This window comes from Aegilops tauschii, chromosome 2, assembly GCF_002575655.3.
Source record: "Aegilops tauschii subsp. strangulata cultivar AL8/78 chromosome 2, Aet v6.0, whole genome shotgun sequence".
In the NCBI taxonomy this organism is placed as follows: Eukaryota; Viridiplantae; Streptophyta; class Magnoliopsida; order Poales; family Poaceae; genus Aegilops; species Aegilops tauschii.
This window is the reverse complement of record NC_053036.3, coordinates 622,548,965-622,562,983: the sequence shown is the minus strand read 5'-3', so window position 1 is coordinate 622,562,983 and position 14,019 is coordinate 622,548,965.

Here is a 14,019-nt window from a genome sequence, read left to right as displayed (position 1 = left end):
ATTTAATTGTACAAGTTTACTTTGAATTATGAACGTAGGAAATGTCGTCATCGGACGACGAAAGTCTCCCGGGGAGTGCGGCTGGTGCCACGACGATCGAGGTTTGTGCGACAGGCCTCACCTGGACGATGATCAGCTCTTCAGCATTAAGCTCGAGGAGACCTTCGATGTTGAAACGGTACGCAACGGCGACAAGTGTTTTTTTTCGTAATTAAGCACGACTTCAACTATTTCAACGTGTAATTTTCATCTTTTACAATTCGAGTATAGCTTATCCCATGCCATGCAAGACGCTATGTCTTGGAGAGAATGGATTTTGAAGACCATGAAAATTTTGAAACGAAGAAAATTCACCTAAGGACCCATCATGATGTGGATTTTGAAGTAAATCTGTATAATGCTGAGAGCGTAACCCATTTTGGTTGCAAAAATTGGGAAGCATTTTGCAAGATGTATGGTTTTGATGAGGGTATGCTTGTCACCATGGATCTTGGTGATCCTGACATCGACCAAGACAATATGGACATTTGGGTCCTTGTTGATACGCCTCCAGTTCTACCGCTATGTGAGTTTCTCAAACATAGTTAATTATTAACTAATTTATATTGTTTATTTCAAAATAGTTGACAGCTTATTTTGATTGTTCAAACAATGTGCGGAACATGGTAGACAAAACCCACTACACCGATGGCTCCGAGTTAACTTATTAGGAGAAAAATCATCTGGTCGGATTTTGTACTGATCTTGAGAATTACAATATCTACAATCAAACTCCTCAACATTATGGTCAATACGTGCCACTAGTGCACGTGTTGAACTACGGTAACTACCATGGAGATACCCTGGTAAGATTTTTTACTATTACGACATCCGTGCATCTTTTGCATACTTCTAAAACTAGTACATCATTGCTAAATATGAAGTTATTACTATGTTTTTCAACAGAGAATCCCAGAGGATTGTGTGCCTCATTTGATGTATCAGAATGGCAGCCTTCGTGTTTTGAACATATATCCAGGTCATCCTACGAATCTCAACTGCCCATACCGGATTTCTAAAAGAAGTGGAGACATGCTAATCAGAGAATGGAAAAAATGTATGGACAGTCGTAAGGAGGTTCTTGGAAGCAAAAGGAAGCGTCGCGCAAGAATTGGAGACAGGATGATCTCCATTCTCCATAATGGAGAGTCAGGGTCTATATTGTTTTATGCTATTTTACCTTAAATAGGGTATTTAGGTCCTGCATAAGACTGATGATCATGTGCTAAGAACAATTAAGTAGGGTTGGTTCGATGACTATCAGGATGATGATCGTATGACTTGTTATTAATAACGAGTAGAAGTTGTATGATGATGATTAGTAGGACTTGTTATTATGATGATGCATGATGCGAGCATGAAGAGTTATTATATATCTGTGGGTGAAATGAACATGGATTGGATTGAAGTGAAGCCAACATGCATGTGGTGCATGTCGAAAGTAGTACAATCCAAACTTGATCAAGTTAGGATTAGTATTACTTTCGACATGCACCACATGTTGCCTCACTTCAATCTAAGTCATGTTTAGAAATAGCAGTATAACAGTAGCACGGAGATAAGAGAGGACACATCTCTCTATTAGCTACCTATAACAACCTAAATTAACCCCCAAAACCCCTAAACCACCTCCTCAAAAAAAAACCAGCCCCTGAAATGCTGACGCGTGGAAGCTTATTGGTCCCGGTTGGTGCTACCAACCGGGACCAAAGGCCCTCCTGCCTGGGCTCGCCGGAGCGGCCACGTGGATGCCCATCTGTCCCGGTTGGTATAAGAACCGGGACTAAAGGCCTAGGGCATTAGTAACGACCCTTTAGTCCCGGTTCCACAACCGGGACAGATGGGCCTTATGAACCGGGACAAATGGCCCTTTTTCTACTAGTGCATGCGGGCTTCGACGAGGAATCGGTGGAGTTTGTGGCCGTCTTCCTCGTCTCCCGCCACGACCCCTTCGACCACGTCTACAACACCAAGGAGGGCCTCTGCAGGCTCAGGATCTCCATCGAAATCCTGGACGAGAGCGGCAAGCGCACGGTCTTCGCCAACCACACGGCGCGCTCGGGGCAGACGCTCTGGGGCCATGGAAAGGGCTACGTCCAGTTCATGAAGAGGAGCGAGCTGGAGTGGTCATCATGCGTCTGTCGTCGTGATGATAGCATCACCATCCGGTGCACAGTGTTCATCGACGTGGAGGTGGAAGTGAGAAAATTGCCGGCGAAGGTCTTCGCGGCAGAACAAATTGTTCAGGCCTCGAAGCCAGTGGCAGGGACGACCGGCGCGTCCTAAACGATGACGATCGGCTTCTCGAATGTCAGGGTGGCGCTCCGTACTGGGGAGTGCGTGCACTCTGCATAGTTCAGCTTCGGCGGCGGCAGCTGGTACCTCAAGGTGTACCCCAACGGCTACTGCGAAGCGAGCAGGGACTGGGTGTCCGTTTTCCTCGGTCGCGGGAGGTCCGATGAGACAGAGACGATGGCCGAATTCCGCTTCGAGGTCATCGGCGTCGTGGGGGCCGGCGAAGGGGAGTGGTTGAGGCACATGTTCGACCACGACAACCCTGCGCACGGGTCCCCACTAGTAGAAAAAGGGTCAAATGTCAAGCACATTAGTGCCGGTTTGCTTTTGAGCCGACACTAATGTGTGCATTAGTGCTGGTTCCAACGGCTAGCCAGCCGCTTTCATTAGTACCGGTTCATGACCGACCTTTAGCACCGGTTCATGCCACGGACCGGTACTAAAGTGAGTGGTGGCAGGATGTTGTCAGTCCGGGGCCCCTCCAGCACCTTTAGTACCGGTTCATGGCACAAACCGGTGCTAAACGTCGTCCTACATAAGCCCTTCGTCCACCCGAGCTCGCTCTGTTCTTCCCCTTTCCCCTCTCCTCTCTGTTCTTCCCCTCCTCCTCTCGAGCTCATCACACATTTTGCCCAAAATTTGTCAAGATTTGAAGGCCCCCATCCATTCAAATGATCACAAAGGTTAGCAACTTTGTCCTTTCATCTCTCATTGCTAGATTAGCTCTTGCAATGCTTTGTATAGTGATTAATTTATGAGTTTAGTAATTTGGTAGAAAATATATGTGCTAGTATTTGATTTATATGCAATTTGTGGTCAAAACTAACACTTAGTTTGCATATGTAGGTGTGGTTTACTTAGTGCCTTCTAAATCTCCGTCGTAACCACAGTCGATCGCCCGCACCGTTCCGTCGCCGGCACCACCTTGTGGTGAGCCTCTTGTTCATGAATGTTTTACATTACCAAATTGATGTTTGTGTGATTTGGATATATAGTTACTCGTATAATTATCTTACCCGTACGTTGTTTGTTATACATAGTGCCATGGTTTTGATATCCGTCCCCGTCGGCCCTCGTCCTTGTTATGGTTCGGATGTGGTATATTCTCTTTTAAAACTAGTTGTTGCATTTCGTGTTTATGACAAATTATGCCCATCAAGTTGACATAGACATTTTTGTCTAGGAGGTTTGTGAACCGGAAATTCCAACCGACCCTATTGTCGAGAGGTTAAATTTAGTTGAAAGAGAAAACGAGTATTTGAAAGAAAAATTGAAAAGAATTGAGGGGGAGAAGATGGAATTGGAGTTGCATGTTGCCGATGTCGTCGATGATCACAAGATCAAGATGGAGAAAATGCGCTTAAAGATTAGAAAGATTAGAAAATATGCCATTGGTAGTGAGGCTTGGTATCATTATGCTGTTGGATCAATTGTTACCTTAGTTGCGATCTTGATCGCATTTGTTGTTGCATTTAAATTCTTTAGTTAGAGAGTTATTTGTTTGTTGCATTTAAGTCTTGTATGAACTTTATGTATTTACTTTATGTATGAACTTGTATTAATTTGGTCTATTCGGTGTTGTGTAATGAAGATGAGCCGACAATGGATGTACGATGACCGATGCTCTCCCGAGTTCATTAATGGCGTGCAAACTTTTCTGCTTGCGGCTGAGGCAAACAAGCGGGCGGATGGTTTTATGCCTTGTCCATGTTTAGTCTGTAAGAATGGTCACAATTACTCTACGTCAAGAACCATTCACGTCCACCTGTTTAAGTCCGGTTTCATGCCCCACTATAATGTTTGGACCAAGCACGGAGAAAGAGGGGTTATGATGGAAGACAATGAAGAAGAAGAGGACGACGACAACTATCCTGGCCATGGGTTCCCTGAATATGATGATACAACAATGGGGGAAGAAGCTGAGCCGACAATGCGGGAAGAAGCTGAAGAAGAGGCATCAGATGAGCCCGCTGATGATCTAGGTCGGGCCATTGCCGATGCAAAGAGAAACTGCGCAAGTGATTTGGAGAAGAAGAAGTTGCAGCGCATGTTAGAGGATCACAAGAAATTGTTGTACCCGAATTGCGAAGCTGACAAGAAAAAGTTGGGCACCACACTGGAATTGCTGCAATGGAAGGCAGAGAATGGTGTATCTGACAAGGGATTTGGAAAGTTGCTGGTAATGATAAAGAATATGCTTCCAAAGGACAACGAATTGCCCGAGAGTACGTACGAAGCAAAGAAGGCTGTCTGCCCTCTAGGGTTAGAGGTGCAGAAGATACATGCATGCCCTAATGACTGCATCCTCTACCGCGTTGAGTACGAGGATTTGAACGCTTGCCCGGTATGCGGTGCATTGCGCTATAAGATCAGGCGCGATGACCCTGGTGATGTCGAGGGCGAGCGCCCCAGGAAGAAGATTCCTGCCAAGGTGATGTGGTATGCTCCTATAATACCACGGTTGAAACGTTTGTTCCAAAACAAAGAGCATGCCAAGGCGATGCGATGGCACAGAGAAGACCGTAAGAAAGACAGAAAGTTGAGAGTACCCGCTGACGGGTCGCAGTGGAGAAAAATTGAGAGAAAGTACGGGAAGGAGTTTGCAGATGACGCAAGGAACGTATGGTTTGGTCTAAGCGCAGATGGCATTAATCCTTTTGGGGAGCAGAGCAGCAACCATAGCACCTGGCCTGTGACTCTATGTTTGTATAACCTTCCTCCTTGGTTGTGCATGAAGTGGAAGTTCATTATGATGCCAGTGCTCATCCAAGGCCCTAAGCAACCCGGCAACGACATTGATGTGTACCTAAGGCCATTAGTTGAAGAACTCTTACAGCTGTGGAATGGAACAGGTGTACGTGCGTGGGATGAGCACATGGGGGAAGAATTTGACCTAAAGGCCTTGCTGTTCGTGACCATCAATGATTGGCCTGCTCTCAATAACCTTTCAGGACAGACAAACAAGGGATACTGCGCATGCACGCACTGTTTGGATGATACCGACAATATATATTTGGACAATTGTAGGAAGAATGTGTACCTAGGACATCGCCGATTTCTTCCGAGCAGGCATCCCGTAAGAAAGAAAGGCAAGCATTTCAAAGGTGAGGCGGATCACCGGACGAAGCCTCGCCACCGTACTGGTGCTGATGTAGATGATATGGTCAAGGATTTGAAGGTAGTCTTTGGAAAGGGTCCTGGCGGACAACCTGTTCCAAATGACGCTGACGGACGCGCACCCATGTGGAAGAAGAAATCTATATTTTGGGACTTGCCCTATTGGAAAGATCTAGAGGTCCGCTCTGCAATCGACGTGATGCACGTGACGAAGAATCTTTGCGTGACCCTGCTTGGCTTCTTGGGTGTGTATGGGAAGACAAAAGATACACCTGAGGCACGGGAGGACCAGCAACGTATGCATGGAAAAGACGGCATACATCAGGGTCATGCCAGCTACGCTCTTACCAAAGAAGAGAAGGAAATCTTCTTTGAATGCCTGCTCAGTATTAAGGTACGGTCTGGCTTCTCGTCGAATATAAAGGGAATAATAAACATGGCAGAGAAAAAGTTCCAGAACCTAAAGTCTCATGACTGCCACGTGATTATGACGCAACTGCTTCCGGTTGCATTGAGGGGGCTTCTACCGGATAACGTTCGATTAGCCATTGTGAAGCTATGTGCATTCCACAATGCAATCTCTCAGAAGGTAATCGATCCAGAAATCATACCAAGGTTAGAGAATGATTTGGTGCAATGTCTTGTCAGTTTCGAGTTGGTGTTCCCACCATCCTTCTTCAACATCATGATGCACATCCTAGTTCACCTATGCAAAGAGATTAGCGTTTTGGGTCCTGTATTTCTACACAATATGTTCCCCTTTGAGAGGTTCATGGGAGTCTTAAAGAAATATGTTCATAACCGTGCTAGGCCAGAAGGAAGCATCTCCAAGGGCCATGAAAATGAGGAGGTCATTGAGTTTTGTATTGACTTTATTCCTGACCTTAAGCCGATTGGTGTTCCTGAATCGCGGCATAAGGGCAGAATGGATGGACAAGGCACGCTAGGAGGGAATCAAAAAATATGTATGGACGGACATTCTCTCACTGAAGCACACTACACAGTTATACAGAATTCCGCCTTGGTGGCTCCGTATATGGATGAACACAAGAATTTTCTACGTTCCAAACACCCGGAGCGGTCTGATGACTGGATTACACGTGAACAAACCAGGAGTTTCGCCGGCTGGTTGCAGACACGTACCATGCATGACGCCTCTATTGAAGATGACTTGTACTCGCTGTCCCAGTTACCATCTTCGAATATAATGACTTTCAAAGGGTACGAGATAAATGGTAATACATTTTACATGATCGCCCAAGATAAGAAGAGCACCAACCAAAACAGTGGTGTCCGCTTTGATGCAACAACCAAGACGGGAAAGGAAACATATTATGGTTACATAGAGGAGATATGGGAACTTGACTATGGACGTGATTTGAAGGTCCCTTTGTTTCGGTACAAATGGGTCAATATGACACGATATGGGGTAACGGAAGACCCGCGGTATGGAATGACAACAGTGGATCTCAACAATCTTGCGTATGCAGACGAACCATTCGTCCTAGCTAATGATGTGGCACATGTTTTCTATGTGAAGGATATGTCTACCAAGCCGAGAAAAAGAAAAGATAAGGAAGCGAATGCATCATACGATGAGCCAAAGCGCCACATAGTTCTTTCTGGGAAGAGAAACATCGTGGGACTGGATGACAAGACAGACATATCAGAAGATTATGAAAAGTTTGATGAAATTGCTCCATTCACAGTGAATATTGACCCGAGCATCCAGTTAAAAGATGAAGATTTTCCATGGCTACGGCGGAAAGGGACATACACGAAGAAAAAGTTTCACACCCAAAGATCTGGGATGTGATCAGCTTCACTATCATCACTTTCTTCTGTGTTTCACACCCAGGAGGGAATCTCTGTAATAGTTAGGGTAGTTATGTGTTTTGGCATTTGAAACGCAAAGAAATTTTATGTGCAAACAAATTCTTTCATGCATTTACTGATTTTTTCAGCTAAATGACCCTGAAATTGAAAAGCATTTCAAATGAACTCAGAAAAGGTTGAAAGTTGGCATGGTATCATAATTTCACCCACATAGCATGTGCAAAAAAGTAGAGAGGGTTACCGCAAAAACTGGATGCACTTCGTGTATAAAATGGACAATCTCTTTCGAAGTATCAGGGTTTCGGACGAAAACTCATCCGTTACAAAGGGATTTCATTTTTTAAATAACCTAAGCATTACCAAATTGAATATAATGATAAAACACACTAATATTAAACATAAGAAAAAAGAATCACTGAAAATCTATTTTCAAAGTTAAGTTATTCAGAAACTAGTGATTCACACAAATTTCAAATAATTCAAAATGTAAACTATTCAAATTTGTAAACTACCGGCACTAACAGAAAGTTTGTAATTTTTTGTACCTAAAGCAAAAATATTCCCAAAGAAACTCTAAATACAGCAAAAAACAACTCAAAAATAAATAAACCAAAAATAAATAAAGCAAAAAAAAAAAGAAAATAAAAAAGCTCACCTACTGGGCCAGAGCGGCCTGCATACGACTAGAAACCCAACCTGTAGTTGGGCCAGGATGCAGGCCCGGAAGCCCAGTAGGCCCACAGGAAGAGTAGGAGAGGTAGGCCCAGAAGGCCTGCTATTGAGAGGAGCTCAATGCAGTGCCCGCGTCGGGGCTTATAAACTGGTCCTGGCGCTCCTCAACTAGCGAGGTGGGACTAAACTTCTGCGCCCCTCGCCTGGCAGCGCACACCCTTTAGTACCGGGTGGTGGCACCAACCGGTACTATAGGGTGGGCCTTTAGTACCGGTTGGTGCCACCATCCGGTACTAAAGGTGGGCGCTTCCCGCCGCTTGGCCTGGCCAAAATCGACCTTTAGTACCGGTTGGTGGCTCCAATCGGTACTGAAGGACCATCCTATATAAGAAACACTTACGAAAATTTCGTCAGTTTCCTCCCACTTCTCTCTGCTTCATCGCCGCCGCCCCGTCCCGCGCCGTCGCCGCCGCCGTCGCGCCGTCCCCGTCGACTCCGCGCCGCCCCCGTCCTCGTCGCGCCGTCCGCATTGCCGGCCCGTCCCCATCTCCTCACCGGCCCGCGTCCCCGTCCCCGCACCGGCCCGCGTCGCCGTCGCCTCGACCTCGCCCGCGCTGTGAGCCTCTGTCCCCCCTCTCCTCTCCCTCCAAGCGATGCCGCCGCAAGCGCCGCCGGCGCCGTCGCCTTGGCTCGCCGTCGCCGTCGCCTCCACACACAACACATACACACACATACACACACACACACACCATACACACACATACACAATTTTTGTTCTGTTTTTAGTTTTTAGTTTTTCTGTTATTAGTTATTAGTTTTTTCAGTTTTTTCTGTATTAATGTTATAGAAATGTTAGTTATATAGAAATGTTAGTTATATATAGAAATGTTAGTTTTTCCTGTATTAATGTTATAGAAATGTTTGTTACATAGAAATGTTAAAGAAAAATTAGTTATACAATTTTAGTTATAGAAATGTTAGAAATGTTAGTTTTAGATATGGTCGATGTTTTTTTAGTTTATTATATTTTTAGTTATAAAATTTAGAATTTGCATATAAGAAATCACAATCCAATCATTTAAAAAATGTTACTTTACTTTTGCGGCATATAGTATTTGTTGTCGATGATGCCTGACCCGCATCCTCGCCGTCGACCCGTTCGCGACGACGTCCTGCTTCAGAGGACCCATGTCCGGGATTGGGCTCCGCCGGGCTGGCACTGGGAGGTGCTACCTGGAGGGGCGCGACGCTTGGTGAGGAACCTGGCCTCGGGTCCCGTCGTCGACCCTGATCTCCTTTGGTGGCGTTCGCGTGGGCCACATTCGGTGCAGAGGGAGCCGGCCCCGCCGGAGGTGGTGCGTCGTCGTGTCAGGGAGGAGGACGAGCACGTCCATCGCTACATGGCTGCTATGGACGTCAGGTTCTCCAATACCTGGCAAGTTCTTTGGGCAGATGACCGGAGATATGATCCTGTGATGGTTCCTTGTCTTTGGGTGTCCACCGCCCGCGCCCCAGGAACCGCGAGTGGCCTAGATTCTTCTATAGTATTCGATCTTTATTAGCTACCTAGCCAGTGATGTATTCGAGATTATATATTATTTGAGACGATGTATTCGAGATTATATATTATTCGAGACGATGTATTCGAGATTATATATTATTCGAGACGATGTATTTGAGATTATATATTATTCGAGACGATGCATATTATGTACTATATGATTCAGTTTTTCCTTATTGATTGCATCCATGCATTGTAATTTGAATACTAAATTATTTTATATTTCTTCTATATTAGTTAAATAAAAGTTATGGCGGACAATACCGGCAGAGAGGGAGAAGAGGCCCTGTTCGAGATCATATGCAGCCCTAGCAGGCCAGATGATCTGAATGAAGCAAATGACGGCTCCCAATATCTGAACAATACCGGGGAGGGTGATGATAAGATATTCGATCTCGACGACCGAGCTGATGAAGTCATGAACTATGATTATGATTATGATGACGCAGATAATGATTATGATGACGAATACAATGTTGATCTTGAAATAACAAAGACTACCGGTGAGGTATATTTATATAAGCAGGCATCTAGTGATCATCACATGTTTTTTTATTTGAAGATATATTAACGAATCGATCTTTCTTCTTTCAGCCCTCCGGATCGAGCAAATCTGCTTCTACAGACAGCAGGACAAAGCGCGGCCCGAGCAAAAAGTTGAAGGAGGGTGTAAAGTACAACATCGATTCCATCAAAGCTAGTGGCGAACCCCTCACGCCTAAGAACATTGTGAGCAAGTTCGTTCGTCAGTGCGGAGTTCTTGTGAAGGACCAACTCCCGATCTCCATTCAAGAATGGAAAGAGCCAAAAATTAAACGCCCAGATGTTACTTGGGTCAACGACAGAGCAAAACAAAAGCTTTGGGAATCTCTGATGGAACATTTCACCCTACCAGATTATTTCACGGATGCAGATGTGCAGAAAGTCAAGGACGCTGCTCTTAAGAAGATGACAATTGCATTCAACACCCACAAGAAAACTGTATGGGCCAACTACCTCGCTGCAGAAAGGAAGACTCCAGAATTCAAGGGAACACTGGAGAAGCAAAGAGAACACTGGCCCGCTTTCGTGAAATTCAAGGAATCAGAATTATCTAAGGAACGGTCGAGAAAAAATAAGGCCAATGCCGCAAAAAAGACGCAGTTCCATAGGCTGGGTCCAGGTGGCTACGCGGTGGCAATGCCTAAGTGGGATAAGTCTGAGCAAGAGATGGAGGATGCAGGGGTCACTCCGGTTACTAGGAGCTGGCCCCCCAGGTGCAGAACTTGGTTCTATGCGCATGGGGGGGCGTTGGACCCGAAGACAGGCCTGGTTTCGAAGAAGGCAAGTCTAAAAGGAGCAGAACAAAAGTTACTTGACGTAATAGAAGATGGTCGAAAGGGGGTGTTCACGCCCAACAGAGAGAACGACGAGCTTACGCGCGCCCTGGGAAATCCTGAACACCAGGGAAGAACACGAGGCAAGGGTGTTATTCCCTGGTATGAGGGCTTTTCGGAATGGAACGACGACTACAGGACCCGTGCAAGAAAGAAGATGGAGGAGGAGAAGAAGAGGAAGCTGGAGGAGGAGCAGAGGAAGCAGGACGCGGAACGCCTTCAAGGCCTAGAAGCAAGGCACGCAGACTTGACACTCAAATTCCAGCAGCAGCAGCACCAGATCGACTCACTTAGCCAGGAAAGGGGGTCTCAGCAGCGGCAGCAGCAAGCGGATGATCATCCAGCATTGGATAGCACCGTCCCATCCATGCCGAGAAGCAGCGTTGGTTCCGCCCCGGGCGACGCACTGCTGGATACATACCCTGTGGATGACATCATAGAGAACACTAACTGTGAGCTACACTTCAAAATGAAGAACATATCCATGAAGGTGGCGAACGCCGTTGCTTTTACAATTACCCCCGAAGCAACCTTCCATTGCGCCCCGATTCCAGCGGGCTATGCTCGTGTCTTGGTTGATGAGGTGGTGGGCCCATATTCGGGGCTAGAGCTTGACATTCCTGGAGGTGACGATGAGCAAACACTGGGAGAGGCCATACATCGTTTCATCCTATGGAAAAAGGATTGCATCATCTTTCGAAGTCCACCGACACCGTGTCTGCCGACTCCTCCTCGAAGTCCGCCACCGTGTTAGCAGACTCCCGCTCCTCCAAGTCCACGAACGCGTGAGCAGACTCCTGCTTCAAGTCCGGCACAACGTCAGGCCACTCCTCCTGTTTCAAGTCTGACACCGTGTCAGGCCACACCTCCTGCTTCAAGTCCGGCACAGCGTCAGGCCACACCTCCTGCTTCAAGTCCGACACTGTGTCAGGCCACACCTCCTGCTTCAAGTCCGGCACAGCGTCAGGCCACTCCTCCTGCTCCAACTAAGCCACGTCAGCCGTCTCCGCCGCCTAAGCAATCGCAGAAGAGACACGCCGCAGCTATGGTGCGTAGCGGTACGAGTCGAGGTAGTACAGAAAGTACAGGCGGAGACAAGCGATATAAATATGGTCCAAGCAGCCTCGCTCCTCTTCCTCAGAGGCCTTACGACATGACCGAGGAGCAAAACGATGCAATAGTGCGGGCCGAAGTGGACGCTCATTTTCGACCGAAACGGGCAACGCCGCCGAGGGAGAAAGTGCCTGAGGAAAAGATTGACCACTTCATTCGTATGGCTAGACCACCAACTCCCAAGCCTGTTGACTCAGACTATGAGCGCAAAATCAGGAAGGCACATCGAGCACGACTACAGAAAGAAGCGAGCTTGAGCTCGAGCCAACAAGCAGCTGTCAAAAAATGCGGGAAAACCGTTCCCCAGCTGGGAGAACAGGCGGCGCAATCGACCCCCCCGCTTGTTGTGCCAACAACACATGAGAGTACGCACGCCCAATATTATTGTGGGCAAACCGTTTACGTTCCCGAGCTGGGCGATGTGGTAATAACCGAGGAGCATATAATGCAGGCTAAAATGCTCAAGATCACTGTTGGACAACTCCTTGATATCGAGCCCATGTCTCCGCTTAGAGAGGAGGAAATAAAACGGAAATATGTCCAGGGCCAACCTTTGGTCGAGCCCGAGGAGGTCAAAAACCTCCCAACGAGAATGTATGAATTGCATGATTGATACATGAAAATTACCAAGATTTCCAATCGAGAGTCCCTCATGGTGCAAGTCGAGGAAGATCATTATTTCCATAAGAAAGCTCTGGCCGTTAAGTATTCAGAACTATTTCAGTTATTCAATCAAGATGCACTCGACAAATCTATCTTCAGTTTCTATTGTCTGTAAGTGATTTCTTTCTGTAATTTAAGTCTCAATCTAGCTCTAGTGCTCATTGATTGATCATTAATTACCTGTAATTATATATCCTCACTATATATTCTTTTCTGTGGTATTATGCAGGATGAAGATGTATGAAATGAAAAAAGCTGGACGCTATGGCATTGGGTTCATTGACCCAAATACCGTTAATGAATACACATGGAAATTGGAATGGTGTAGACAAGATGTAGAGAAAAACATGGTAGAGTTCTTGAAGCGCCTCAATAGCAATGAAGATATACTACTTCCTTACAACTTCGAGTGAGTCACACTGTCTTGTACTACAAATTCTGTTTTTGCTTACTAGCTACATGTTAATAAGTGTATAGGGTTTAGGGTTATAGTTGATTAGTGTTATGCACATGCCCACTTAATTTATACATGCAAACGTATGCGCATGCAACTTCCACTGGATCTTGTTAGACATAAAAGTTGACGAAGGAAAAGTTGAAGTACTGGACTCACTACTTAAAAAAAATAGTGACTACAACATCGTGAAGGGGATAGTCGACAGGTTATTTCAATCATTATTAACTATATCTCGGTCTATTTAGTTCGTCATTTTCTGTTATGAACTATTTTTAGTAACTCCTTTATTAATTTTCTTTGCCGGCGGGTAGGGCTTGGACAAAGTACATCAAGGTGACTCCAGGAAAATGGCGACAAAAGCTATGTTGGTATCGACCCAAGGTAAGTAATTAAGTAGTACTAGCTAGCTAGCTACCATCTCTTTAATTCTTGTTTCAATACCATTAATTAATTAACATGCTTGATTAATTATTATCTGATTAAATTTTATTGTCGTAAAGGCCCTGAAGCAGCCGCCGGGGACTGAAGTGTGTGCATACTACGTTTGCGAGAACATTCGCATGATGGCGTCCGAAAGGAGCAGATCTGATAGACAAGACTGGGTACGTTTGCCAGAACACTATTCACAAATCTTACATGATTGTCGATATCTAGTCACACAACTAATACACATGCATATTGATTTCCTTCTTAACAGTTCAAAGAGGTGCGGGACAAGCTCCTATCAGAGGAGCGCATACGAGCACTTCAAGAGGAAATAGCGGGATTTTTGCTCGACCAGGTCATAGATCCCAAAGGAGAATATTATTACCCGCTACCGCCCCATGAACCACTTGTCATCGTGCTTTGAAGGCACCAAGGCAACATGTAGGAGAAATTGTATATATATA